Raw genomic sequence first — 27,849 nt, 5'->3', positions numbered from 1 at the left:
TCCGCACATTACACACTGGGCTCCGCTCCGCACATTACACACTGGGCTCCGCTCCGCACATTACACGCTCGGCTCCGCTCCGCACATTACACGCTCGGCTCCGCTCCGCACATTACACGCTCGGCTCCGCTCCGCATATTACACGCTCGGCTCCGCTCCGCACATTACACACTCGGCTCCGCTCCGCACATTACACACTCGGCTCTGCACATTACACACTCGGCTCCGCTCCGCACATTACACACTCGGCTCCGCACATTACACACTCGGCTCCGCTCTGCACATTACAGACTCGGCTCCGCTCCGCACATTACACACTCGACTCCGCTCCGCACATTACACACTCGGCTCCGCTCCGCACATTACACGCTCGGCTCCACTCCGCACATTACACGCTCGGCTCTGCTCCGCACATTACACACTCGGCTCCGCACATTACACACTCGGCTCCGCTCCGCACATTACACACTGGGCTCCGCTCCGCACATTACACACTCGGCTCCGCACATTACACACTCGGCTCCGCTCCGCACATTACACACTGGGCTCCGCTCCGCACATTACACACTCGGCTCCGCTCCGCACATTACACACTCGGCTCCGCTCTGCACATTACACACTCGGCTCCGCTCCGCACATTACACACTCGGCTCCGCTCCGCACATTACACACTCGGCTCCGCTCCGCACATTACACACTCGGCTCCGCTCCGCACATTACACACTCGGCTCCGCTCCGCACATTACACACACGACTCCGCTCCGCACATTACACACTCGGCTCCGCTCAGCACATTACACACACGGCTCCGCTCCGCACATTACATGCTCGGCTCCGCTCCGCACATTACACGCTCGGCTCCGCTCCGCACATTACACGCTCGGCTCCGCTCCGCACATTACACGCTCGGCTCCGCTCCGCACATTACACACTCGGCTCCGCTCCGCACATTACACACTCGGCTCCGCACATTACACACTCGGCTCCGCTCCGCACATTACACACTCGGCTCCGCACATTACACACTCGGCTCCGCACATTACACACTTGGCCCCGCACATTACACACTCGGCTCCGCTCTGCACATTACACACTCGGCTCCGCTCCGCACATTACACACTCGGCTCCGCTCCGCACATTACACACTCGGCAAAGCTCCGCACATTACACGCTCGGCTCCGCTCCGCACATTACACACTCGGCTCGGCTCCGCACATTACACACTCGGCTCCGCACATTACACACTCGGCTCCGCTCCGCACATTACACACTCGGCTCCGCACATTACACACTCGGCTACGCACATTACACACTCGGCTCCGCTCCGCACATTACACACTCGGCTCCGCTCATTACACGCTCGGCTCCGCTCCGCACATTACACCCTCGGCTCGGCTCCGCACATTACACGCTCGGCTCCGCACATTACACGCTCGGCTCCGCTCCGCACATTACACGCTGGGCTCCGCTCCGCACATTACACGCTCGGCTCCGCTCCGCACATTACACGCTCGGCTCCGCTCCGCACATTACACGCTCGGCTCCGCTACGCACATTACACGCTCGACTCCGCTCCGCACATTACACGCTCGGCTCCGCTCCGCACATTACGCGCTCGGCTCCGCTCCGCACATTACGCGCTCGGCTCCGCTCCGCACATTACGCGCTCGGCTCCGCTCCGCACATTACACACTCGGCTCCGCACATTACGCACTCGGCTCCGCTCCGCACATTACACGCTCGGCTCCGCACATTACACGCTCGGCTCCGCTCCGCACATTACACGCTCGGCTCCGCTCCGCACATTACGCACTCGGCTCCGCTCCGCACATTACGCACTCGGCTCCGCTCCGCACATTACACACTCGGCTCCGCACATTACACACTCGGCTCCGCTCCGCACATTACACACTTGGCTCCGCACATTACACACTCGGCTCCGCTCCGCACATTACACACTCGGCTCCGCTCCGCACATTACACACACGGCTCCGCTCCGCACATTACACACACGGCTCCGCTCCGCACATTACACACTCGGCTCCGCTCCGCACATTACACACTCGGCTCCGCACATTACACACTCGGCTCCGCACATTACACACTCGGCTCCGCTCCGCACATTACACACACGGCTCCGCTCCGCACATTACACACTCGGCTCCGCTCCGCACATTACACACTCGGCTCCGCACATTACACACTCGGCTCCGCTCCGCACATTACACACTCGGCTCCGCTCATTACACGCTCGGCTCCGCTCCGCACATTACACCCTCGGCTCCGCTCCGCACATTACACGCTCGGCTCCGCACATTACACACTCGGCTCCGCACATTACACACTCGGCTCCGTTCCGCACATTACACGCTCGGCTCCGCTCCGCACATTACACACTGGGCTCCGCTCCGCACATTACACACTGGGCTCCGCTCCGCACATTACACACTGGGCTCCGCTCCGCACATTACACGCTCGGCTCCGCTCCGCAAATTACACGCTCGGCTCCGCTCCGCACATTACACACACGGCTCCGCTCCGCACATTACACACTCGGCTCCGCTCCGCACATTACACGCTCGGCTCCGCACATTACACACTCGGCTCCGCACATTACACACTCGGCTCCGCTCCGCACATTACACACTCGGCTCCGTTTCGCACATTACACGCTCGGCTCCGCTCCGCACATTACACACTGGGCTCCGCTCCGCACATTACACACAGGGCTCCGCTCCGCACATTACACACTGGGCTCCCCTCCGCACATTACACGCTCGGCTCCGCTCCGCACATTACACGCTCGGCTCCGCTCCGCACATTACACGCTCGGCTCCGCTCCGCACATTACACACTCGGCTCCGCTCCGCACATTACACGCTCGGCTCCGCTCCGCACATTACACGCTCGGCTCCGCTCATTACGCACTCGGCTCCGCTCCGCACATTACGCACTCGGCTCCGCTCCGCACATTACGCACTCGGCTCCGCTCCGCACATTACGCACTCTGCTCCGCTCCGCACATTACGCACTCGGCTCCGCTCCGCACATTACACACTCGGCTCCGCTCCGCACATTACACACTCGGCTCCGCTCCGCACATTACACACTCGGCTCCGCACATTACACACTCGGCTCCGCACATTACACACTCGGCTCCGCTCCGCACATTACACACTCGGCTCCGCACATTACACACTCGGCTCCACTCCGCACATTACACACTTGGCTCCGCACATTACACACTCGGCTCCGCTCCGCACATTACACACTCGGCTCCGCTCCGCACATTACACGCTCGGCTCCGCTCCGCACATTACACGCTCGGCTCCGCTCCGCACATTACACACTCGGCTCTGCTCCGCACATTACACACTCGGCTCCGCACATTACACACTCGGCTCCGCTCCGCACATTACACGCTCGGCTCCGCTCCGCACATTACACGCTCGGCTCCGCTCATTACGCACTCGGCTCCGCTCCGCACATTACGCACTCGGCTCCGCTCCGCACATTACGCACTCGGCTCCGCTCCGCACATTACGCACTCGGCTCCGCTCCGCACATTACGCACTCGGCTCCGCTCCGCACATTACACACTCGGCTCCGCTCCGCACATTACACACTCGGCTCCGCACATTACACACTCGGCTCCGCTCCGCACATTACACACTCGGCTCCGCACATTACACACTCGGCTCCGCTCCGCACATTACACACTTGGCTCCGCACATTACACACTCGGCTCCGCTCCGCACATTACACACTCGGCTCCGCTCCGCACATTACACACTCGGCTCCGCTCCGCACATTACACGCTCGGCTCCGCTCCGCACATTACACGCTCGTCTCCGCTCCGCACATTACACACTCGGCTCTGCTCCGCACATTACACACTCGGCTCCGCACATTACACACTCGGCTCCGCTCCGCACATTACACACTCGGCTCCGCTCCACACATTACACCCTCGGCTCCGCTAAGCACATTACACGCTCGGCTCCGCACATTACACACTCGGCTCCGCACATTACACACTCGACTCCGCTCCGCACATTACACACTCGGCTCCGTTCCGCACATTACACGCTCGGCTCCGCTCCGCACATTACACACTGGGCTCCGCTCCGCACATTACACACTGGGCTCCGCTCCGCACATTACACACTGGGCTCCCCTCCGCACATTACACGCTCGGCTCCGCTCCGCACATTACACGCTCGGCTCCGCTCCGCACATTACACGCTCGGCTCCGCTCCGCACATTACACACTCGGCTCCGCTCCGCACATTACACACTCGGCTCCGCTCCGCACATTACACGCTCGGCTCCGCTCCGCACATTACGCACTCGGCTCTGCTCCGCACATTACGCACTCGGCTCCGCTCCGCACATTACGCACTCGGCTCCGCTCCGCACATTACACACTCGGCTCCGCTCCGCACATTACACACTCGGCTCCGCTCCGCACATTACACACTCGGCTCCGCACATTACACACTCGGCTCCGCACATTACACACTCGGCTCCGCTCCGCACATTACACACTCGGCTCCGCACATTACACACTCGGCTCCACTCCGCACATTACACACTTGGCTCCGCACATTACACACTCGGCTCCGCTCCGCACATTACACACTCGGCTCCGCTCCGCACATTACACACTCGGCTCCGCTCCGCACATTACACGCTCGGCTCCGCTCCGCACATTACACACTCGGCTCCGCTCCGCACATTACACACTCGGCTCCGCTCCGCACATTACGCGCTCGGCTCCGCTCCGCACATTACACGCTCGGCTCCGCACATTACACGCTCGGCTCCGCTCCGCACATTACACACTCGGCTCCGCTCCGCACATTACACACTCGGCTCCGCTCCGCACATTACACACTCGGCTCCGCTCCGCACATTACACGCTCGGCTCCGCTCTGCACATTACACGCTCGGCTCCGCTCCGCACATTACACACTCGGCTCCGCTCCGCACATTACACGCTCGGCTCCGCTCCGCACATTACACACTCGGCTCCGCTCCGCACATTACACACTCGGCTCCGCACATTACACACTCGGCTCCGCACATTACACACTCGGCTCCGCTCCGCACATTACACACTCGGCTCCGCACATTACACACTCGGCTCCGCTCCGCACATTACACACTTGGCTCCGCACATTACACACTCGGCTCCGCTCCGCACATTACACACTCGGCTCCGCTCCGCACATTACACGCTCGGCTCCGCTCCGCACATTACACACTCGGCTCCGCACATTACACACTCGGCTCCGCACATTACACACTCGGCTCCGCTCCGCACATTACACGCTCGGCTCCGCTCCACACATTACACCCTCGGCTCCGCTAAGCACATTACACGCTCGGCTCCGCACATTACACACTCGGCTCCGCACATTACACACTCGGCTCCGCTCCGCACATTACACACTCGGCTCCGTTCCGCACATTACACGCTCGGCTCCGCTCCGCACATTACACACTGGGCTCCGCTCCGCACATTACACACTGGGCTCCGCTCCGCACATTACACACTGGGCTCCGCTCCGCACATTACACGCTCGGCTCCGCTCCGCACATTACACGCTCGGCTCCGCTCCGCACATTACCCGCTCGGCTCCGCTCCGCACATTACACACTCGGCTCCGCTCCGCACATTACACACTCGGCTCCGCACATTACACACTCGGCTCCGCTCCGCACATTACACACTCGGCTCCGCACATTACACACTCGGCTCCGCACATTACACACTCGGCTCCGCTCCGCACATTACACACTCGGCTCCGCACATTACACACTCGGCTCCGCTCCGCACATTACACACTTGGCACCGCACATTACACACTCGGCTCCGCACATTACACACTCGGCTCCGCACATTACACACTCGGCTCCGCTCCGCACATTACACACTCGGCTCCGCTCCGCACATTACACGCTCGGATCCGCTCCGCACATTACACGCTCGGCTCCGCTCCGCACATTACACACTCGGCTCCGCTCCGCACATTACACACTCGGCTCCGCACATTACACACTCGGCTCCGCACATTACACACTCGGCTCCGCTCCGCACATTACACACTCGGCTCCGCACATTACACACTCGGCTCCGCTCCGCACATTACACACTTGGCTCCGCACATTACACACTCGGCTCCGCTCCGCACATTACACACTCGGCTCCGCTCCGCACATTACACGCTCGGCTCCGCTCCGCACATTACACACTCGGCTCCGCACATTACACACTCGGCTCCGCACATTACACACTCGGCTCCGCTCCGCACATTACACGCTCGGCTCCGCTCCACACATTACACCCTCGGCTCCGCTAAGCACATTACACGCTCGGCTCCGCACATTACACACTCGGCTCCGCACATTACACACTCGGCTCCGCTCCGCACATTACACACTCGGCTCCGTTCCGCACATTACACGCTCGGCTCCGCTCCGCACATTACACACTGGGCTCCGCTCCGCACATTACACACTGGGCTCCGCTCCGCACATTACACACTGGGCTCCGCTCCGCACATTACACGCTCGGCTCCGCTCCGCACATTACACGCTCGGCTCCGCTCCGCACATTACCCGCTCGGCTCCGCTCCGCACATTACACACTCGGCTCCGCTCCGCACATTACACACTCGGCTCCGCACATTACACACTCGGCTCCGCTCCGCACATTACACACTCGGCTCCGCACATTACACACTCGGCTCCGCACATTACACACTCGGCTCCGCTCCGCACATTACACACTCGGCTCCGCACATTACACACTCGGCTCCGCTCCGCACATTACACACTTGGCACCGCACATTACACACTCGGCTCCGCACATTACACACTCGGCTCCGCTCCGCACATTACACACTCGGCTCCGCTCCGCACATTACACACTCGGCTCCGCTCCGCACATTACACGCTCGGATCCGCTCCGCACATTACACGCTCGGCTCCGCTCCGCACATTACACACTCGGCTCTGCTCCGCACATTACACACTCGGCTCCGCACATTACACACTCGGCTCCGCTCCGCACATTACACACTCGGCTCCGCTCCACACATTACACCCTCGGCTCCGCTAAGCACATTACACGCTCGGCTCCGCACATTACACACTCGGCTCCGCACATTACACACTCGGCTCCGCTCCGCACATTACACACTCGGCTCCGTTCCGCACATTACACGCTCGGCTCCGCTCCGCACATTACACACTGGGCTCCGCTCCGCACATTACACACAGGGCTCCGCTCCGCACATTACACACTGGGCTCCCCTCCGCACATTACACGCTCGGCTCCGCTCCGCACATTACACGCTCGGCTCCGCTCCGCACATTACACGCTCGGCTCCGCTCCGCACATTACACGCTCGGCTCCGCTCCGCACATTACACACTCGGCTCCGCTCCGCACATTACACGCTCGGCTCCGCTCCGCACATTACACGCTCGGCTCCGCTCATTACGCACTCGGCTCCGCTCCGCACATTACGCACTCGGCTCCGCTCCGCACATTACGCACTCGGCTCCGCTCCGCACATTACGCACTCGGCTCCGCTCCGCACATTACACACTCGGCTCCGCTCCGCACATTACACACTCGGCTCCGCTCCGCACATTACACACTCGGCTCCGCACATTACACACTCGGCTCCGCACATTACACACTCGGCTCCGCTCCGCACATTACACACTCGGCTCCGCACATTACACACTCGGCTCCACTCCGCACATTACACACTTGGCTCCGCACATTACACACTCGGCTCCGCTCCGCACATTACACACTCGGCTCCGCTCCGCACATTACACACTCGGCTCCGCTCCGCACATTACACGCTCGGCTCCGCTCCGCACATTACACGCTCGGCTCCGCTCCGCACATTACACACTCGGCTCTGCTCCGCACATTACACACTCGGCTCCGCACATTACACACTCGGCTCCGCACATTACACACTCGGCTCCGCTCCGCACATTACACACTCGGCTCCGCTCCACACATTACACCCTCGGCTCCGCTAAGCACATTACACGCTCGGCTCCGCACATTACACACTCGGCTCCGCTAAGCACATTACACGCTCGGCTCCGCACATTACACACTCGGCTCCGCACATTACACACTCGGCTCCGCTCCGCACATTACACACTCGGCTCCGTTCCGCACATTACACGCTCGGCTCCGCTCCGCACATTACACACTGGGCTCCGCTCCGCACATTACACACTGGGCTCCGCTCCGCACATTACACACTGGGCTCCCCTCCGCACATTACACGCTCGGCTCCGCTCCGCACATTACACGCTCGGCTCCGCTCCGCACATTACACACTCGGCTCTGCACATTACACACTCGGCTCCGCTCCGCACATTACACACTCGGCTCCGCACATTACACACTCGGCTCCGCTCCGCACATTACACGCTCGGCTCCGCACAATACACGCTCGGCTCCGCTCCGCACATTACACGCTCGGCTCCGCTCCGCACATTACACACTCTGCTCCGCTCCGCACATTACACACTCGGCTCCGCTCCGCACATTACACACTCGGCTCCGCTCCGCACATTACACGCTCGGCTCCGCTCCGCACATTACACGCTCGGCTCTGCTCCGCACATTACACACTCGGCTCCGCACATTACACACTCGGCTTCGCTCCGCACATTACACACTCGGCTCCGCACATTACACACTCAGCTCCGCTCCGCACATTACACACTGGGCTCCGCTCCGCACATTACACACTGGGCTCCGCTCCGCAAATTACACACTGGGCTCCGCTCCGCACATTACACACTCGGCTCCGCTCCGCACATTACACACTCGGCTCCGCTCCGCACATTACACACTCGGCTCCGCTCCGCACATTACACACTGGGCTCCGCTCCGCACATTACACACTGGGCTCCGCTCCGCACATTACACTCTCGGCTCCGCTCCGCACATTACACACTCGGCTCCGCTAGGCACATTACACTCTCGGCTCCGCTCAGCATATTACACACACGGCTCCGCTCCGCACATTACACGCTCGGCTCCGCTCCGCACATTACACGCTCGACTCCGCTCCGCACATTACACGCTCGGCTCCGCTCCGCACATTACACGCTCGGCTCCGCACATTACACGCTCGGCTCCGCTCCGCACATTACACACTCGGCTCCGCTCCGCACATTACACACTCGGCTCCGCACATTACACACTCGGCTCCGCTCCGCACATTACACGCTCGGCTCCGCTCATTACGCACTCGGCTCCGCTCCGCACATTACGCACTCGGCTCCGCTCCGCACATTACACGCTCGGCTCCGCACATTACACGCTCGGCTCCGCTCCGCACATTACACGCTCGGCTCCGCTCCGCACATTACACGCTCCGCTCCGCACATTACACGCTCCGCTCCGCACATTACACGCTCCGCTCCGCACATTACACGCTCGGCTCCGCTCCGCACATTACACGCTCGGCTCCGCTCCGCACATTACACGCTCGGCTCCGCACATTACACACTCGGCTCCGCTCCGCACATTACACACTCGGCTCCGTTCCGCACATTACACGCTCGGCTCCGCTCCGCACATTACACACTGGGCTCCGCTCCGCACATTACACACTGGGCTCCGCTCCGCACATTACACACTGGGCTCCCCTCCGCACATTACACGCTCGGCTCCGCTCCGCACATTACACGCTCGGCTCCGCTCCGCACATTACACACTCGGCTCTGCACATTACACACTCGGCTCCGCTCCGCACATTACACACTCGGCTCCGCACATTACACACTCGGCTCCGCTCCGCACATTACACGCTCGGCTCCGCACAATACACGCTCGGCTCCGCTCCGCACATTACACGCTCGGCTCCGCTCCGCACATTACACACTCTGCTCCGCTCCGCACATTACACACTCGGCTCCGCTCCGCACATTACACACTCGGCTCCGCTCCGCACATTACACGCTCGGCTCCGCTCCGCACATTACACGCTCGGCTCTGCTCCGCACATTACACACTCGGCTCCGCACATTACACACTCGGCTTCGCTCCGCACATTACACACTCGGCTCCGCACATTACACACTCGGCTCCGCTCCGCACATTACACACTGGGCTCCGCTCCGCACATTACACACTGGGCTCCGCTCCGCAAATTACACACTGGGCTCCGCTCCGCACATTACACACTCGTCTCCGCTCCGCACATTACACACTCGGCTCCGCTCCGCACATTACACACTCGGCTCCGCTCCGCACATTACACACTGGGCTCCGCTCCGCACATTACACACTGGGCTCCGCTCCGCACATTACACTCTCGGCTCCGCTCCGCACATTACACACTCGGCTCCGCTAGGCACATTACACACTCGGCTCCGCTCAGCATATTACACACACGGCTCCGCTCCGCACATTACACGCTCGGCTCCGCTCCGCACATTACACGCTCGACTCCGCTCCGCACATTACACGCTCGGCTCCGCTCCGCACATTACACGCTCGGCTCCGCACATTACACGCTCGGCTCCGCTCCGCACATTACACACTCGGCTCCGCTCCGCACATTACACACTCGGCTCCGCACATTACACACTCGGCTCCGCTCCGCACATTACACGCTCGGCTCCGCTCATTACGCACTCGGCTCCGCTCCGCACATTACGCACTCGGCTCCGCTCCGCACATTACACGCTCGGCTCCGCACATTACACGCTCGGCTCCGCTCCGCACATTACACGCTCGGCTCCGCTCCGCACATTACACGCTCCGCTCCGCACATTACACGCTCCGCTCCGCACATTACACGCTCCGCTCCGCACATTACACGCTCGGCTCCGCTCCGCACATTACACGCTCGGCTCCGCTCCGCACATTACACGCTCGGCTCCGCACATTACACGCTCGGCTCCGCTCCGCACATTACACGCTCGGCTCCGCACAATACACGCTAGGCTCCGCTCCGCACATTACACGCTCGGCTCCGCTTCGCACATTACACACTCTGCTCCGCTCCGCACATTACATGCTCGGCTCCGCACATCACAAGCTCGGCTCCGCTCCGCACATTACACGCTCGGCTCCGCACATTACACGCTCGGCTCCGCTCCGCACATTACACACTCTGCTCCGCTCCGCACATTACATGCTCGGCTCCGCACATCACAAGCTCGGCTCCGCTCCGCACATTACACGCTCGGCTCGGCACATTACACGCTCGGCTCGGCACATTACACGCTCGGCTCCGCTCCGCACATTACACGCTCGGCTCGGCTCCGCACATTACACGCTCGGCTCCGCACATTACACACTCGGCTCCGCTCCGCACATTACACACTCGGCTCCGCTCATTACACGCTCGGCTCCGCTCCGCACATTACACGCTCGGCTCCGCTCCGCACATTACACGCTCCGCTCCGCACATTACACACTGGGCTCCGGTCCGCACATTACACGCTCGGCTCCGCTCCGCACATTACACGCTCGGCTGCGCTCCGCACATTACACGCTCGGCTGCGCTCCGCACATTACACGCTCGGCTCCGCACATTACACGCTCGGCTCCGCTCCGCACATTACACACTCGGCTCCGCTCCGCACATTACACACTCGGCTCCGCACATTACACACTCGGCTCCGCACATTACACACTCGGCTTCGCTCCGCACATTACACACTCGGCTCCGCACATTACACACTCGGCTCCGCTTCGCACATTACACGCTCGGCTCCGCTCCGCACATTACGCGCTCGGCTCCGCTCCGCACATTACGCGCTCGGCTCCGCTCCGCACATTACGCGCTCGGCTCCGCTCCGCACATTACGCGCTCGGCTCCGCTCCGCACATTACGCGCTCGGCTTCGCTCCGCACATTACACCCTCGGCTCCGCTCCGCACATTACACCCTCGGCTCCGCACATTACACGCTCGGCTCCGCTCCGCACATTACACGCTCGGCTCCGCTCAGCACATTACACGCTCGGCTCCGCACATTACACACTCGGCTCCGCTCCGCACATTACACGCTCGGCTCCTCTCCGCACATTACACGCTCGGCTCCGCTCCGCACATTACACGCTCGGCTCCGCACATTACACGCTCGGCTCTGCTCCGCACATTACACGCTCGGCTCGGCTCCGCACATTACACGCTCGGCTCGGCTCCGCACATTACACGCTCGGCTCGGCTCCGCACATTACACACTCGGCTCCGCTCCGCACATTACACACTCGGCTCCGCACATTACACGCTCGGCTGCGCTCCGCACATTACACGCTCGGCTCCGCTCCGCACATTACACACTCGGCTCCGCTCCGCACATTACACACTCGGCTCCGCTCCGCACATTACACGCTCGGCTCCGCTCCGCACATTACACGCTCGGCTCCGCACATTACACGCTCGGCTCCGCTCCGCACATTACACGCTCGGCTCCGCACAATACACGCTAGGCTCCGCTCCGCACATTACACGCTCGGCTCCGCTTCGCACATTACACACTCTGCTCCGCTCCGCACATTACATGCTCGGCTCCGCACATCACAAGCTCGGCTCCGCTCCGCACATTACACGCTCGGCTCCGCACATTACACGCTCGGCTCCGCTCCGCACATTACACACTCTGCTCCGCTCCGCACATTACATGCTCGGCTCCGCACATCACAAGCTCGGCTCCGCTCCGCACATTACACGCTCGGTTCCGCTCCGCACATTACACGCTCGGCTCCGCACATTACACGCTCGGCTCGGCACATTACACGCTCGGCTCCGCTCCGCACATTACACGCTCGGCTCGACTCCGCACATTACACGCTCGGCTCCGCACATTACACACTCGGCTCCGCTCCGCACATTACACACTCGGCTCCGCTCATTACACGCTCGGCTCCGCTCCGCACATTACACGCTCGGCTCCGCTCCGCACATTACACGCTCCGCTCCGCACATTACACACTGGGCTCCGGTCCGCACATTACACGCTCGGCTCCGCTCCGCACATTACACGCTCGGCTGCGCTCCGCACATTACACGCTCGGCTGCGCTCCGCACATTACACGCTCGGCTCCGCACATTACACGCTCGGCTCCGCTCCGCACATTACACACTCGGCTCCGCTCCGCACATTACACACTCGGCTTCGCTCCGCACATTACACACTCGGCTCCGCACATTACACACTCGGCTCCGCTCCGCACATTACACGCTCGGCTCCGCTCCGCACATTACGCGCTCGGCTCCGCTCCGCACATTACGCGCTCGGCTCCGCTCCGCACATTACGCGCTCGGCTCCGCTCCGCACATTACGCGCTCGGCTTCGCTCCGCACATTACACCCTCGGCTCCGCTCCGCACATTACACCCTCGGCTCCGCACATTACACGCTCGGCTCCGCTCCGCACATTACACGCTCGGCTCCGCTCAGCACATTACACGCTCGGCTCCGCACATTACACACTCGGCTCCGCTCCGCACATTACACGCTCGGCTCCTCTCCGCACATTACACGCTCGGCTCCGCTCCGCACATTACACGCTCGGCTCCGCACATTACACGCTCGGCTCGGCTCCGCACATTACACGCTCGGCTCGGCTCCGCACATTACACGCTCGGCTCGGCTCCGCACATTACACGCTCGGCTCGGCTCCGCACATTACACACTCGGCTCCGCTCCGCACATTACACACTCGGCTCCGCACATTACACGCTCGGCTGCGCTCCGCACATTACACGCTCGGCTCCGCTCCGCACATTACACACTCGGCTCCGCTCCGCACATTACACACTCGGCTCCGCTCCGCACATTACACACTCGGCTCCGCACATTACACACTCGGCTCCGCTCCGCACATTACACACTCGGCTCCGCACATTACACACTCGGCTCCGCTCCGCACATTACACACTCGGCTCCGCACATTACACACTCGGCTCCGCTCCGCACATTACACGCTCGGCTCCACTCCGCACATTACGCGCTCGGCTCCGCTCCGCACATTACGCGCTCGGCTCCGCTCCGCACATTACGCGCTCGGCTCCGCTCCGCACATTACGCGCTCGGCTCCGCTCCGCACATTACGCGCTCGGCTCCGCTCCGCTCATTACACCCTCGGCTCCGCACATTACACGCTCGGCTCCGCTCCGCACATTACACGCTCGGCTCCGCTCCGCACATTACACGCTCGGCTCCGCACATTACACACTCGGCTCCGCTCCGCACATTACACGCTCGGCTCCTCTCCGCACATTACACGCTCGGCTCCGCTCCGCACATTACACGCTCGGCTCCGCACATTACACGCTCGGCTCCGCTCCGCACATTACACGCTCGGCTCCGCTCCGCACATTACACGCTCGGCTCCGCTCCGCACATTACACGCTCGGCTCCGCTCCGCACATTACACGCTCGGCTCCGCACATTACACACTCGGCTCCGCTCCGCACATTACACGCTCGGCTCCTCTCCGCAGATTACACGCTCGGCTCCGCTCCGCACATTACACGCTCGGCTCCGCACATTACACGCTCGGCTCCGCTCCGCACATTACACGCTCGGCTCCGCTCCGCACATTACACGCTCGGCTCCGCTCCGCACATTACACACTCGGCTCCGCTCAGCACATTACACGCTCGGCTCCGCTCCGCACATTACACGCTCGGCTCCGCTCCGCATATTACACGCTCGGCTCCGCTCCGCACATTACACGCTCCGCTCCGCACATTACACGCTCGGCTCCGCTCCGCACATTACACACTCGGCTCCGCTCCGCACATTACACACTCGGCTCCGCACATTACACACTCGGCTCCGCTCCGCACATTACACGCTCGGCTCCGCTCCGCACATTACACGCTCGGCTCCGCTCATTACGCACTCGGCTCCGCTCCGCACATTACGCACTCGGCTCCTCTCCGCACATTACACGCTCAGCTCCGCTCCGCACATTACACAGTCGGCTCCGCTCCGCACATTACACACACGGCTCCGCTCCGCACATTACACACTCGGCTCCGCTCAGCACATTACACGCTCGGCTCCGCTCCGCACATTACACGCTCGGCTCCGCTCCGCACATTACACGCTCGGCTCCGCTCCGCACATTACACGCTCGGCTCCGCACATTACACGCTCGGCTCCGCTCCGCACATTACACACTCGGCTCCGCTCCGCACATTACACCCTTGGCTCCGCTCCGCACATTACACGCTCGGCTCCGCACATTACACGCTCGGCTCCGCACATTACACACTCGGCTCCGCTCCGCACATTACACGCTCGGCTCCGCTCCGCACATTACACGCTCGGCTCCGCACATTACACACTCGGCTCCGCACATTACACACTCGGCTCCGCTCCGCACATTACACACTGGGCTCCGCTCCGCACATTACACACTGGGCTCCGCTCCGCACATTACACGCTCGGCTCCGCTCCGCACATTACACGCTCGGCTCCGCTCCGCACATTACACGCTCGGCTCCGCTACGCACATTACACGCTCGACTCCGCTCCGCACATTACACGCTCGGCTCCGCACATTACACGCTCGGCTCCGCACATTACACACTCGGCTCCGCTCCGCACATTACACGCTCGACTCCGCTCCGCACATTACACGCTCGGCTCCGCACATTACACGCTCGGCTCCGCTCCGCACATTACACGCTCGGCTCCGCTCCGCACATTACACGCTTGGCTCCGCTCCGCACATTACACGCTCGGCTCCGCTCCGCACATTACACGCTCGACTCCGCTCCGCACATTACACGCTCGGCTCCGCACATTACACGCTCGGCTCCGCTCCGCACATTACACGCTCGGCTCCGCTCCGCACATTACACGCTTGGCTCCGCTCCGCACATTACACGCTCGGCTCCGCTCCGCACATTACGCGCTCGGCTCCGCTCCGCACATTACGCGCTCGGTTCCGCTCCGCACATTACACACTCGGCTCCGCTCCGCACATTACACGCTCGGCTCCGCTCCGCACATTACACGCTCGGCTCCGCTCATTACGCACTCGGCTCCGCTCCGCACATTACGCACTCGGCTCCGCTCCGCACATTACGCACTCGGCTCCGCTCCGCACATTACGCACTCGGCTCCGCTCCGCACATTACACACTCGGATCCGCTCCGCACATTACACACTCGGCTCCGCACATTACACACTCGGCTCCGCTCCGCACATTACACACTCAGCTCCGCACATTACACACTCGGCTCCGCTCCGCACATTACACACTCGGCTCCGCTCCGCACATTACACACACGGCTCCGCTCCGCACATTACACGCTCGGCTCCGCTCCGCACATTACACACTCGGCTGTGCTCCGCACATTACACACTCGGCTCCGCACATTACACACTCGGCTCTGCACATTACACACTCGGCTCCGCTCCGCACATTACGCACTCGGCTCCGCTCCGCACATTACGCACTCGGCTCCGCTCCGCACATTACACACTCGGCTCCGCTCCGCACATTACACACTCGGATCCGCTCCGCACATTACACACTCGGCTCCGCACATTACACACTCGGCTCCGCTCCGCACATTACACACTCAGCTCCGCACATTACACACTCGGCTCCGCTCCGCACATTACACACTCGGCTCCGCTCCGCACATTACACACACGGCTCCGCTCCGCACATTACACGCTCGGCTCCGCTCCGCACATTACACACTCGGCTGTGCTCCGCACATTACACACTCGGCTCCGCACATTACACACTCGGCTCCGCACATTACACACTCGGCTCCGCTCCGCACATTACACACTCGGCTCCGCTCATTACACGCTCGGCTCCGCTCCGCACATTACACCCTCGGCTCCGCACATTACACGCTCGGCTCCGCACATTACACACTCGGCTCCGCACATTACACACTCGGCTCCGCTCCGCACATTACACACTCGGCTCCGTTCCGCACATTACACGCTCGGCTCCGCTCCGCACATTACACACTGGGCTCCGCTCCGCACATTACACACTGGGCTCCGCTCCGCACATTACACGCTCGGCTCCGCTCCGCACATTACACGCTCGGCTCCGCTCCGCACATTACACGCTCGGCTCCGCTCCGCACATTACACGCTCGGCTCCGCTCCGCACATTACACACTCGGCTCCGCTCCGCACATTACACACTCGGCTCTGCACATTACACACTCGGCTCCGCTCCGCACATTACACACTCGGCTCCGCACATTACACACTCGGCTCCGCTCTGCACATTACACACTCGGCTCCGCTCCGCACATTACACACTCGACTCCGCTCCGCACATTACACACTCGGCTCCGCACATTCCTCGCTCGGCTGCGCTCCGCACATTACACGCTCTGCTCCGCACATTACACGCTCGGCTCTGCTCCGCACATTACACACTCGGCTCCGCACATTACACACTCGGCTCCGCTCCGCACATTACACACTGGGCTCCGCTCCGCACATTACACACTCGGCTCCGCACATTCCTCGCTCGGCTGCGCTCCGCACATTACACGCTCGGCTCCGCACATTACACGCTCGGCTCCGCTCCGCACATTACACACTCGGCTCCGCTCCGCACATTACACACTCGGCTCCGCACATTACACACTCGGCTCCGCACATTACACACTCGGCTTCGCTCCGCACATTACACACTCGGCTCCGCACATTACACACTCGGCTCCGCTCCGCACATTACACGCTCGGCTCTGCACATTACACACTCGGCTCCGCTCCGCACATTACACACTCGGCTCCGCACATTACACACTCGGCTCCGCTCTGCACATTACACACTCGGCTCCGCTCCGCACATTACACACTCGACTCCGCTCCGCACATTACACACTCGGCTCCGCTCCGCACATTACACGCTCGGCTCCGCTCCGCACATTACACGCTCGGCTCTGCTCCGCACATTACACACTCGGCTCCGCACATTACACACTCGGCTCCGCTCCGCACATTACACACTGGGCTCCGCTCCGCACATTGCACACTCGGCTCCGCACATTACACGCTCGGCTGCGCTCCGCACATTACACGCTCGGCTCCGCACATTACACGCTCGGCTCCGCTCCGCACATTACACACTCGGCTCCGCTCCGCACATTACACACTCGGCTCCGCACATTACACACTCGGCTCCGCACATTACACACTCGGCTTCGCTCCGCACATTACACACTCGGCTCCGCACATTACACACTCGACTCCGCTCCGCACATTACACGCTCGGCTCCGCTCCGCACATTACGCGCTCGGCTCCGCTCCGCACATTACGCGCTCGGCTCCGCTCCGCACATTACGCGCTCGGCTCCGCTCCGCACATTACGCGCTCGGCTCCGCTCCGCACATTACGCGCTCGGCTCCGCACATTACGCGCTCGGCTTCGCTCCGCACATTACACCCTCGGCTCCGCACATTACACCCTCGGCTCCGCACATTACACGCTCGGCTCCGCTCCGCACATTACACGCTCGGCTCCGCTCCGCACATTACACGCTCGGCTCCGCACATTACACACTCGGCTCCGCTTCGCACATTACACGCTCGGCTCCTCTCCGCACATTACACGCTCGGCTCCGCTCCGCACATTACACGCTCGGCTCCGCACATTACACGCTCGGCTCCGCTCCGCACATTACACGCTCGGCTCGGCTCCGCACATTACACGCTCGGCTCGGCTCCGCACATTACACGCTCGGCTCCGCTCCGCACATTACACACTCGGCTCCGCTCCGCACATTACACACTCGGCTCCGCACATTACACGCTCGGCTGCGCTCCGCACATTACACGCTCGGCTCCGCACATTACACGCTCGGCTCCACTCCGCACATTACACACTCGGCTCCGCTCCGCACATTACACACTCGGCTCCGCTCCGCACATTACACACTCGGCTCCGCACATTACACACTTGGCTCCGCTCCGCACATTACACGCTCGGCTCCACTCCGCACATTACACACTCGGCTCCGCTCCGCACATTACACGCTCGGCTCCGCTCCGCACATTACACGCTCGGCTCTGCTCCGCACATTACACACTCGGCTCCGCACATTACACACTCGGCTCCGCTCCGCACATTACACACTGGGCTCCGCTCCGCACATTGCACACTCGGCTCCGCACATTACACGCTCGTCTCCGCTCCGCACATTACACGCTCGGCTCCGCACATTACACACTCGGCTCCGCTCCGCACATTACACGCTCGGCTCCGCTCCGCACATTACACGCTCGGCTCCGCACATTACACGCTCGGCTCCGCTCCGCACATTACACGCTCGGCTCCGCTCCGCTCATTACACGCTCGGCTCCGCTCCGCACATTACACGCTCGGCTCCGCTCCGCACATTACACGCTCGGCTCCGCTCCGCACATTACACGCTCGGCTCCGCACATTACACACTCGGCTCCGCTCCGCACATTACACGCTCGGCTCCTCTCCGCACATTACACGCTCGGCTCCGCTCCGCACATTACACGCTCGGCTCCGCACATTACACGCTCGGCTCCGCTCCGCACATTACACGCTCGGCTCCGCTCCGCACATTACACGCTCGGCTCCGCTCCGCACATTACACGCTCGGCTCCGCTCCGCACATTACACACACGGCTCCGCTCCGCACATTACACACTCGGCTCCGCTCAGCAAATTACACGCTCGGCTCCGCTCCGCACATTACACGCTCGGCTCCGCTCCGCACATTACACGCTCGGCTCCGCTCCGCACATTACACGCTCGGCTCCGCCCCGCACATTACACCCTCGGCTCCGCAGATTACACGCTCGGCTCCGCTCCGCACATTACACACTCGGCTCCGCTCCGCACATTACACACTCGGCTCCGCTCCGCACATTACACGCTCGGCTCCGCTCCGCACATTACACGCTCGGCTCCGCTCATTACGCACTCGGCTCCGCTCCGCACATTATGCACTCGGCTCCGCTCCGCACATTACACGCTCGGCTCCGCTCCGCACATTACACAGTCGGCTCCGCTCCGCACATTACACACACGGCTCCGCTCCGCACATTACACACTCGGCTCCGCTCAGCACATTACACGCTCGGCTCCGCTCCGCACATTACACGCTCGGCTCCGCTCCGCACATTACACGCTCGGCTCCGCTCCGCACATCACACGCTCGGCTCCGCACATTACACGCTCGGCTCCGCTCCGCACATTACACACTCGGCTCCGCTCCGCACATTACACACTCGGCTCCGCTCCGCATATTACACGCTCGGCTCCGCTCCGCACATTACACGCTCGGCTCCGCTCATTACGCACTCGGCTCCGCTCCGCACATTACGCACTCGGCTCCGCTCCGCACATTACACACTCGGCTCCGCACATTACACGCTCGGCTCCGCACATTACACGCTCGGCTCCGCTCCGCACATTACACGCTCGGCTCGGCTCCGCACATTACACGCTCGGTTCCGCACATTACACCCTCGGCTACGCTCCGCACATTACACGCTCGGCTCCGCTCCGCACATTACACGCTCGGCTCCGCTCATTACACGCTCGGCTCCGCTCCGCACATTACACCCTTGGCTCCGCTCCGCACATTACACGCTCGGCTCCGCACATTACACGCTCGGCTCCGCACATTACACACTCGGCTCCGCTCCGCACATTACATGCTCGGCTCCGCTCCGCACATTACACGCTCGGCTCCGCACATTACACACTCGGCTCCGCACATTACACACTCGGCTCCGCTCCGCACATTACACACTGGGCTCCGCTCCGCACATTACACACTGGGCTCCGCTCCGCACATTACACGCTCGGCTCCGCTCCGCACATTACACGCTCGGCTCCGCTACGCACATTACACGCTCGACTCCGTTCCGCACATTACACGCTCGGCTCCGCACATTACACGCTCGGCTCCGCACATTACACACTCGGCTCCGCTCCGCACATTACACGCTCGGCTCCGCTCCGCACATTACACGCTCGGCTCCGCTCCGCACATTACACGCTCGGCTCCGCTCCGCACATTACACGCTCGGCTCCGCTACGCACATTACACGCTCGACTCCGCTCCGCACATTACACGCTCGGCTCCGCACATTACACGCTCGGCTCCGCTCCGCACATTACACGCTCGGCTCCGCTTCGCACATTACACGCTCGGCTCCGCTCCGCACATTACACGCTCGGCTCCGCTCCGCACATTACACGCTCGGCTCCGCTCCGCACATTACGCGCTCGGCTCCGCTCCGCACATTACGCGCTCGGTTCCGCTCCGCACATTACACACTCGGCTCCGCTCATTACACGCTCGGCTCCGCTCCGCACATTACACGCTCGGCTCCGCTCATTACGCACTCGGCTCCGCTCCGCACATTACGCACTCGGCTCCGCTCCGCACATTACGCACTCGGCTCCGCTCCGCAAATTACACACTCGGCTCCGCTCCGCACATTACACACTCGGATCCGCTCCGCACATTACACACTCGGCTCCGCACATTACACACTCGGCTCCGCTCCGCACATTACACACTCAGCTCCGCACATTACACACTCGGCTCCGCTCCGCACATTACACACTTGGCTCCGCACATTACACACTCGGCTCCGCTCCGCACATTACACACTCGGCTCCGCTCCGCACATTACACACTCGGCTCCGCTCCGCACATTACACGCTCGGCTCCGCTCCGCACATTACACACTCGGCTGTGCTCCGCACATTACACACTCGGCTCCGCACATTACACACTCGGCTCCGCTCCGCACATTACACACTCGGCTACGCACATTACACACTCGGCTCCGCACATTACACACTCGGCTCCGCTCCGCACATTACACACTCGGCTCCGCTCATTACACGCTCGGCTCCGCTCCGCACATTACACCCTCGGCTCCGCTCCGCACATTACACGCTCGGCTCCGCACATTACACACTCGGCTCCGCACATTACACACTCGGCTCCGCTCCGCACATTACACACTCGGCTCCGTTCCGCACATTACACGCTCGGCTCCGCTCCGCACATTACACACTGGGCTCCGCTCCGCACATTACACACTGGGCTCCGCTCCGCACATTACACACTGGGCTCCGCTCCGCACATTACACGCTCGGCTCCGCTCCGCACATTACACGCTCGGCTCCGCTCCGCACATTACACGCTCGGCTCCGCTCCGCATATTACACGCTCGGCTCCGCTCCGCACATTACACACTCGGCTCCGCTCCGCACATTACACACTCGGCTCTGCACATTACACACTCGGCTCCGCTCCGCACATTACACACTCGGCTCCGCACATTACACACTCGGCTCCGCTCTGCACATTACACACTCGGCTCCGCTCCGCACATTACACACTCGACTCCGCTCCGCACATTACACACTCGGCTCCGCTCCGCACATTACACGCTCGGCTCCACTCCGCACATTACACGCTCGGCTCTGCTCCGCACATTACACACTCGGCTCCGCACATTACACACTCGGCTCCGCTCCGCACATTACACACTGGGCTCCGCTCCGCACATTACACACTCGGCTCCGCACATTACACACTCGGCTCCGCTCCGCACATTACACACTGGGCTCCGCTCCGCACATTACACACTCGGCTCCGCTCCGCACATTACACACTCGGCTCCGCTCTGCACATTACACACTCGGCTCCGCTCCGCACATTACACACTCGGCTCCGCTCCGCACATTACACACTCGGCTCCGCTCCGCACATTACACACTCGTCTCCGCACATTACACACTCGGCTCCGCTCCGCACATTACACACTGGGCTCCGCTCCGCACATTACACACTCGGCACCGCTCCGCACATTACACACTCGGCTCCGCTCTGCACATTACACACTCGGCTCCGCTCCGCACATTACACACTCGGCTCCGCTCCGCACATTACACACTCGGCTCCGCTCCGCACATTACACACTCGGCTCCGCTCCGCACATTACACACTCGGCTCCGCTCCGCACATTACACACACGACTCCGCTCCGCACATTACACACTCGGCTCCGCTCAGCACATTACACACACGGCTCCGCTCCGCACATTACACGCTCGGCTCCGCTCCGCACATTACACGCTCGGCTCCGCTCCGCACATTACACGCTCGGCTCCGCTCCGCACATTACACGCTCGGCTCCGCTCCGCACATTACACACTCGGCTCCGCTCCGCACATTACACACTCGGCTCCGCACATTACACACTCGGCTCCGCTCCGCACATTACACACTCGGCTCCGCACATTACACACTCGGCTCCGCACATTACACACTTGGCCCCGCACATTACACACTCGGCTCCGCTCTGCACATTACACACTCGGCTCCGCTCCGCACATTACACACTCGGCTCCGCTCCGCACATTACACACTCGGCAAAGCTCCGCACATTACACGCTCGGCTCCGCTCCGCACATTACACACTCGGCTCGGCTCCGCACATTACACACTCGGCTCCGCACATTACACACTCGGCTCCGCTCCGCACATTACACACTCGGCTCCGCACATTACACACTCGGCTACGCACATTACACACTCGGCTCCGCTCCGCACATTACACACTCGGCTCCGCTCATTACACGCTCGGCTCCGCTCCGCACATTACACCCTCGGCTCGGCTCCGCACATTACACAGTCGGCTCCGCTCCGCACATTACACACACGGCTCCGCTCCGCACATTACACACTCGGCTCCGCTCAGCACATTACACGCTCGGCTCCGCTCCGCACATTACACGCTCGGCTCCGCTCCGCACATTACACGCTCGGCTCCGCTCCGCACATCACACGCTCGGCTCCGCACATTACACGCTCGGCTCCGCTCCGCACATTACACACTCGGCTCCGCTCCGCACATTACACACTCGGCTCCGCTCCGCACATTACACGCTCGGCTCCGCTCCGCACATTACACGCTCGGCTCCGCTCATTACGCACTCGGCTCCGCTCCGCACATTACGCACTCGGCTCCGCTCCGCACATTACACACTCGGCTCCGCACATTACACGCTCGGCTCCGCACATTACACGCTCGGCTCCGCTCCGCACATTACACGCTCGGCTCGGCTCCGCACATTACACGCTCGGTTCCGCACATTACACGCTCGGCTACGCTCCGCACATTACACGCTCGGCTCCGCTCCGCACATTACACGCTCGGCTCCGCTCATTACACGCTCGGCTCCGCTCCGCACATTACACCCTTGGCTCCGCTCCGCACATTACACGCTCGGCTCCGCACATTACACGCTCGGCTCCGCACATTACACACTCGGCTCCGCTCCGCACATTACATGCTCGGCTCCGCTCCGCACATTACACGCTCGGCTCCGCACATTACACACTCGGCTCCGCATATTACACACTCGGCTCCGCTCCGCACATTACACACTGGGCTCCGCTCCGCACATTACACACTGGGCTCCGCTCCGCACATTACACGCTCGGCTCCGCTCCGCACATTACACGCTCGGCTCCGCTACGCACATTACACGCTCGACTCCGTTCCGCACATTACACGCTCGGCTCCGCACATTACACGCTCGGCTCCGCACATTACACACTCGGCTCCGCTCCGCACATTACACGCTCGGCTCCGCTCCGCACATTACACGCTCGGCTCCGCTCCGCACATTACACGCTCGGCTCCGCTCCGCACATTACACGCTCGGCTCCGCTACGCACATTACACGCTCGACTCCGCTCCGCACATTACACGCTCGGCTCCGCACATTACACGCTCGGCTCCGCTCCGCACATTACACGCTCGGCTCCGCTTCGCACATTACACGCTCGGCTCCGCTCCGCACATTACACGCTCGGCTCCGCTCCGCACATTACGCGCTCGGCTCCGCTCCGCACATTACGCGCTCGGTTCCGCTCCGCACATTACACACTCGGCTCCGCTCCGCACATTACACGCTCGGCTCCGCTCCGCACATTACACGCTCGGCTCCGCTCATTACGCACTCGGCTCCGCTCCGCACATTACGCACTCGGCTCCGCTCCGCACATTACGCACTCGGCTCCGCTCCGCAAATTACACACTCGGCTCCGCTCCGCACATTACACACTCGGATCCGCTCCGCACATTACACACTCGGCTCCGCACATTACACACTCGGCTCCGCTCCGCACATTACACACTCAGCTCCGCACATTACACACTCGGCTCCGCTCCGCACATTACACACTTGGCTCCGCACATTACACACTCGGCTCCGCTCCGCACATTACACACTCGGCTCCGCTCCGCACATTACACACTCGGCTCCGCTCCGCACATTACACACACGGCTCCGCTCCGCACATTACACGCTCGGCTCCGCTCCGCACATTACACACTCGGCTGTGCTCCGCACATTACACACTCGGCTCCGCACATTACACACTCGGCTCCGCTCCGCACATTACACACTCGGCTACGCACATTACACACTCGGCTCCGCACATTACACACTCGGCTCCGCTCCGCACATTACACACTCGGCTCCGCTCATTACACGCTCGGCTCCGCTCCGCACATTACACCCTCGGCTCCGCTCCGCACATTACACGCTCGGCTCCGCACATTACACACTCGGCTCCGCACATTACACACTCGGCTCCGCTCCGCACATTACACACTCGGCTCCGTTCCGCACATTACACGCTCGGCTCCGCTCCGCACATTACACACTGGGCTCCGCTCCGCACATTACACACTGGGCTCCGCTCCGCACATTACACACTGGGCTCCGCTCCGCACATTACACGCTCGGCTCCGCTCCGCACATTACACGCTCGGCTCCGCTCCGCACATTACACGCTCGGCTCCGCTCCGCATATTACACGCTCGGCTCCGCTCCGCACATTACACACTCGGCTCCGCTCCGCACATTACACACTCGGCTCTGCACATTACACACTCGGCTCCGCTCCGCACATTACACACTCGGCTCCGCACATTACACACTCGGCTCCGCTCTGCACATTACAGACTCGGCTCCGCTCCGCACATTACACACTCGACTCCGCTCCGCACATTACACACTCGGCTCCGCTCCGCACATTACACGCTCGGCTCCACTCCGCACATTACACGCTCGGCTCTGCTCCGCACATTACACACTCGGCTCCGCACATTACACACTCGGCTCCGCTCCGCACATTACACACTGGGCTCCGCTCCGCACATTACACACTCGGCTCCGCACATTACACACTCGGCTCCGCTCCGCACATTACACACTGGGCTCCGCTCCGCACATTACACACTCGGCTCCGCTCCGCACATTACACACTCGGCTCCGCTCTGCACATTACACACTCGGCTCCGCTCCGCACATTACACACTCGGCTCCGCTCCGCACATTACACACTCGGCTCCGCTCCGCACATTACACACTCGGCTCCGCTCCGCACATTACACATTCGGCTCCGCTCCGCACATTACACACACGACTCCGCTCCGCACATTACACACTCGGCTCCGCTCAGCACATTACACACACGGCTCCGCTCCGCACATTACACGCTCGGCTCCGCTCCGCACATTACACGCTCGGCTCCGCTCCGCACATTACACGCTCGGCTCCGCTCCGCACATTACACGCTCGGCTCCGCTCCGCACATTACACACTCGGCTCCGCTCCGCACATTACACACTCGGCTCCGCACATTACACACTCGGCTCCGCTCCGCACATTACACACTCGGCTCCGCACATTACACACTCGGCTCCGCACATTACACACTTGGCCCCGCACATTACACACTCGGCTCCGCTCTGCACATTACACACTCGGCTCCGCTCCGCACATTACACACTCGGCTCCGCTCCGCACATTACACACTCGGCAAAGCTCCGCACATTACACGCTCGGCTCCGCTCCGCACATTACACACTCGGCTCGGCTCCGCACATTACACACTCGGCTCCGCACATTACACACTCGGCTCCGCTCCGCACATTACACACTCGGCTCCGCACATTACACACTCGGCTACGCACATTACACACTCGGCTCCGCTCCGCACATTACACACTCGGCTCCGCTCATTACACGCTCGGCTCCGCTCCGCACATTACACCCTCGGCTCGGCTCCGCACATTACACGCTCGGCTCCGCACATTACACGCTCGGCTCCGCTCCGCACATTACACGCTGGGCTCCGCTCCGCACATTACACGCTCGGCTCCGCTCCGCACATTACACGCTCGGCTCCGCTCCGCACATTACACGCTCGGCTCCGCTACGCACATTACACGCTCGACTCCGCTCCGCACATTACACGCTCGGCTCCGCTCCGCACATTACGCGCTCGGCTCCGCTCCGCACATTACGCGCTCGGCTCCGCTCCGCACATTACGCGCTCGGCTCCGCTCCGCACATTACACGCTCGGCTCCGCTCATTACGCACTCGGCTCCGCACATTACGCACTCGGCTCCGCTCCGCACATTACACGCTCGGCTCCGCACATTACACGCTCGGCTCCGCTCCGCACATTACACGCTCGGCTCCGCTCCGCACATTACGCACTCGGCTCCGCTCCGCACATTACGCACTCGGCTCCGCTCCGCACATTACACACTCGGCTCCGCACATTACACACTCGGCTCCGCTCCGCACATTACACACTTGGCTCCGCACATTACACACTCGGCTCCGCTCCGCACATTACACACTCGGCTCCGCTCCGCACATTACACACACGGCTCCGCTCCGCACATTACACACACGGCTCCGCTCCGCACATTACACACTCGGCTCCGCTCCGCACATTACACACTC

The sequence above is a fragment of the Phyllobates terribilis genome, unplaced genomic scaffold (genome assembly GCF_046119375.1).
Source record: "Phyllobates terribilis strain yellow unplaced genomic scaffold, ASM4611937v1 Scaffold_1__5_contigs__length_1240528914, whole genome shotgun sequence".
Taxonomy (NCBI): Eukaryota; Metazoa; Chordata; class Amphibia; order Anura; family Dendrobatidae; genus Phyllobates; species Phyllobates terribilis.
This window is presented reverse-complemented; position numbering follows the sequence as displayed.